Consider the following 4,921-nt stretch of genomic DNA (forward strand, 5'->3'; position numbering starts at 1 on the left):
AATTTGATATTAATATATATATATATATATATTAATATTTAAATACACGTCGTGTATGTGTAAATGTGTATATATATATACTTAGATCATATATATATATATAATATATATGATCTAAGTATATTTTATTTGTAACTGTCATTTTTTTTTTTTTTTTACTAATTTTTGATTTTTATTACAGGACAGGGGGCAGAGACAGTGTCAGCCAGTGATTTCACATCACTGGCTGACACACAGGATCAGTGATCACAGTGACTGCCTGTCACTGTGATCACCTCCTGCAGATTGGGTAATTGACCACAGGGGGGAGTGCCTGGGTGGTACAAGCACTCCCCCCTTCCAATCTGCAGGGGGATCACTGTGCCAGTTACATGTGTCAGCCAATAGGCTGACACATGTAACACTGATCGCAGTGACAGGCTGTCACTGCGATCAGAGCGCTGATCAGTGACAGGCTGTCACTGCGATCAGAGCGCTCTGAGATTGCAGTGACAGCCTGTCACTGCGATCAGAGAGCTCTGAGATCGCAGTGACAGCCTGTCACTGCGATCTCAGACTTAGCAGATCGCGGTCACTGACCCCAGGGGGAATGCCTGGGGGGCCAGGTAAGTCCCCCGACCGCGATCTGCAGAAGGGGAAAGCCGCCGGCCGCATGTGTCAGCCGATTTGAAATCGGCTGACACATGCTGAATACTGGTCGCAGTGACAGCCTGTCACTGCGATCAGAGACTGCAGATCGCGGTCACCGGCCACAGGGGGGGTTGCCTGGGGGGCTGCGATCTGCAGCGGGCGATTAGCGCCAGCCACGTGGGCGGCTATTATGGCGAGGGCGTACTATTACGCCCGCCGGCGTTTAGAGCCGGTTCCTGCAGGACGTAATAGTACGCCCTCCGGATTTAAAGGGTTAAGGAGAGGGATCTCAGTTAAGAAAAAGGATAAATTAGTTATTTATTACACGCGAGTTTACAGAGGAAGAGGTTCTATTTCAACTGTCAAAAGTGAAGATAAATAAGTCAATGGGACCTGATGGAATACACCCAAAGCTATTAAAAGAGCTTAGTGGTGTACTAGCAAAATCATTAACAGATTTATTTAACCAATCATTGATAACAGGAGTAGTCCCAGAAGATTGGAAGTTAGCGAATGTTGTGCCCATTCACAAGAAAGGTAATAGGGAGGAGTCAGGCAACTATAGGCCAGTAAGCCTTACTTCAGTAGTGGGAAAGTGATGGAAACCATGTTAAAGGATAGGATTGTTGAACATCTAAAAATACATGGATTTCAAGATCAGAGACAACATGGGTTTACTTCAGGGAGATCATGCCAAACTAATCGGATTGATGTTTTTGATTGGGTAACTAAAATTATAGATCAGGGTGGTGCAGTAGACATTGCTTACCTAGACACTGTTGCACATAGAAGGCTTATCAATAAACTGCAATATTTAAGTTTGGATTCCAATATTGTTGAATGGGTGAGGCAGTGGCTGAATGACAGGCAACAGAGGGTTGTAGTCAATGGAGTATATTCAAAGCTTGGGCTTGTCACCAGTGGGGTCCCTCAGGGATCTGTAGTTGGACCCATTCTCTTTAATATTTTTATTCGTGATATTGCAGAAGGTCTTGATGGTAAGGTATGCCTTTTTGCTGATGATACTAAGATATGTAACAGGGTTGATGTTCCAGGAGGGAAGATAATGCATCTTGGACGTAAAAACCTAAGGGCAGAGTACAGAATATTTGATAGAGTCCTAACCTCAACATCTGGGGAAAGGGATTTAGGGGTGATTATTTTTGATGACCTAAAGGTAGGCAGACAATGTAATAGAGCAGCAAGAAATGTACAGAACACTGGTGAGACCTCACTTGGAGTATTGTATGCAGTACTGGAGACCGTATCTTCAGAAGGATATTGATACCTTAGAGAGAGTTCAGAGAAGGGCTACTAAACTGGTTCATGGATTGCAGGATAAAACTTACCAGGAAAGGTTAAAGGATCTTAACATGTATAGCTTGGAGGAAAGACGAGGCAGGGGGATATGATAGAAACATTTAAATACATAAAGGGAATCAACACAGTAAAGGAGGAGACTATATTTAAAAGAAGAAAAACTACCACAACAAGAGGACATAGTCTTAAATTAGAGGGACAAAGGTTTAAAAATAATACCAGGAAGTATTACTTTACTGAGAGGGTAGTGGATGCATGGAATAGCCTTCCAGCTGAAGTGGTAGAGGTTAACACAGTAAAGGAGTTTAAGCATGCGTGGGATAGGCATAAGGCTATCCTAACTATAAGATAAGGCCAGAGACTAATGAAAGTATTTAGAAAATTGGGCAGACTAGATAGGCCGAATGGTTCTTATCTGCCATCACATTCTATGTTTCTATGTTTCTATTTGTGGCTGATTCTGAGTACAGACAGGTTCGTGCAGATAAAGGCACATTGAGGAAGATTTCTGCCAGATCCATGCATCGGATCAAGAGAGCAGCTGCTAAAATACCATTACATAGCAGCAAACAGATATTTGAAGCTGCTGGTGCCTCTGGAGTCCCACGGACATCAAGGTGTAGAGTCCTCCAGAGTCTTGCAACTGTGCATAAACCTTCTATTCGGCCACCACTAACCAATGCTCACAAGCAGAAATGGCTGCATTGGGCAGAAAAATACATGAAGACTAATTTTCAAACAGTCCTGTTCACTGATGAGTGCCGTGCAACCCTGGATGGCTCAGATGGATGGAGTAGTGGATGGTTGGTGGACGGCCACCCTGTTCCAACAAGGCTGCGACGTCAGCAAGGTGGTGGTGGAGTCATGTTTTGGGCTGGAATCATGGGAAGAGTGCTGGTCGGCCCCTGTAGGTTCCCCGAAGGTCTAAAGATGACCTCTGCAAAGTATGTGGAGTTTCTAACTGACCACTTTCTTCCCTGGTACAGAAAGAAGAACTATGCTTTCCGTAATAAAATCATCTTCATGCATGACAATGTGAAGCTGCTATCAAATAAGGGGTCCTATGTTAAAATGTAACGTGACCTGTTAAAATGTTTAAAAAGTTAAAATGTTATAAGTTTGATTGAAATAGCTTTTGATTTCAGTAAGTATGCTGCAAACACAACAAATGACAATTTTTAGTTCTTTACAACCTATAAAGTGTTTTGAAACTTACTCTGCGTAATAATTTGTAACAGTGCATTGTAAGTTTTTTATGTTTAAAAAAAATACTGTTATCATTAGGAGGTTTGTTCAATAACATTTGAATTGTACCCTTAATAGTTGATAACATGAGAATTATGCTGACTGTTATTTACATCAATTATTTAGGTAAATGAGAAAAATATCATTTGCATAATAATTTGGAACAGGGTGTAATCTCAATTTTAATAATGACAGGAGGCGAGTATTTTGCAATACTTTCTTTACTTATGCCTCCAGCAGCACAAGTCAATCATAAAACTTTTAACCAATCAGAAACAAGCATCATATCCATATTAAGCCCTGATAGGCAAAGCTCTTCCTCTTTCTTTGCTGCTCCAGCCAAGCACAGGTCAGAGTAATATGTTCTCAGCTCAATTACATTATTTTGAATTATATTAGTTATATTAAAATTTGTTATTATACATTTTCCCAAACCCCCTTCAACCTGTCTTGCCCTCATTCATCATTTATTTAATTATTAAAAGACGTGTGTGAAGTCTGGCGGAAATGTCCCCATCCAGGTCCCCACCCATGAGCAGCGGGTTGGGACCCTAATTAATTAAAGGGGGGACCTAATGTCTTCCTTGGTCCCAGCCCATGAGAGGCGGGTGGGGACCCTAAATAAATAAATAATGGGGGGGACCTAATGTCCTCCCCAAATCCCCACCATGAGTGGCGGGTGGGGACCCTAATTAAATAAATAATTGGGGGGACCAAATTTGCATGCGCACTGTTATTTCTCAGTGCTGTGGGGGTTGATTTCCCTGCAGCATGGAGTCTATTAAACAAACAAAACAAAATGAAAAGGTAATGCATTCGGCATTTGCCCTTTTGATTCGTTTATATTTCAATTGTAGGGCTTTATTTAAGTTTTAGTAAACGAATACGAAAAAAACTAGAATTTTCGTACGAAATCGTATTCGTACGAAAATCAATGCACATGTCTAGTCTCTAGTCGATTGTGATAGGCCTTTTTGACGAAACAGGCTCCCATGAAAGACTCTCCAAATGAACCGAAGGAATGTACGACTCAATGGTGCTATTGGGACGGACAGGTACGCTTCCTTCAAGTCCAAATGCGTGAACCAGTTGTTTGCGAGGAGCAGATCTCGTAAGAGATGGATACCTTCCATCTTGAAATGTTGAAACGCCACAAAGTCATTGAGCTGACGTAAGTTAATCGGGTCGGTAGTCTCCCGTCTTCTTTTTGACCACAAAGATATTGCTGAAAAATCCCGTATGGTCCGGAGCAAATTCTACCGCTCCTTTGTCGAAGAGAGCGCAAATGTCTTCGTCTATGATGGTTTTGACATCTGCCGATGCCCGAGGGGAGGAGGATGTTCGCTCTGCAATGGTGTATCGTGAACTCTATGACATAGCCTCTTATCGTCTGGAAGATCCAAGCGTCTGCAGAAATCTTTTCCCAATTCTGTGGAAAAGAGACAGTCTGCCTGCGGTTATACTCGACTGACAATGCAAAGAAAGGGGTATGCTCAGCTGAGTTGAAATGTCCGCGTCCATGTCCACGAGAGCCTCTGGCACAAAAGGATCCCCTTGTGAATGCAGCTCGTGATGGCGGGAAGAAGGTTTGTTGTGTTTGACTTCTGGGTTGTGAGTGGAGGCCCACTGTGTAACACCACGTGTACTACTGTACCTGACAGTATTCTGTCTTCCACAGACTGGAAGATTATACTGCCCAATATGAGCGACTCACCACAACCACCTT

The 4,921-nt window shown here is 42.5% G+C and overlaps 1 non-coding gene across 1 annotated transcript; it reads left to right on the forward strand.

The window, feature by feature from the left end:
• Positions 1-357: 357 nt before the first annotated feature.
• Positions 358-504, forward strand: LOC134570029 (small nucleolar RNA SNORA17). The gene has a single exon (XR_010084682.1). It is a non-coding gene; the product is annotated as a small nucleolar RNA SNORA17 (small nucleolar RNA).
• The last annotated feature ends 4,417 nt before the right edge of the window (positions 505-4,921 follow it).

The sequence above is a fragment of the Pelobates fuscus genome, chromosome 7 (genome assembly GCF_036172605.1).
Source record: "Pelobates fuscus isolate aPelFus1 chromosome 7, aPelFus1.pri, whole genome shotgun sequence".
NCBI lineage: Eukaryota > Metazoa > Chordata > Amphibia > Anura > Pelobatidae > Pelobates > Pelobates fuscus.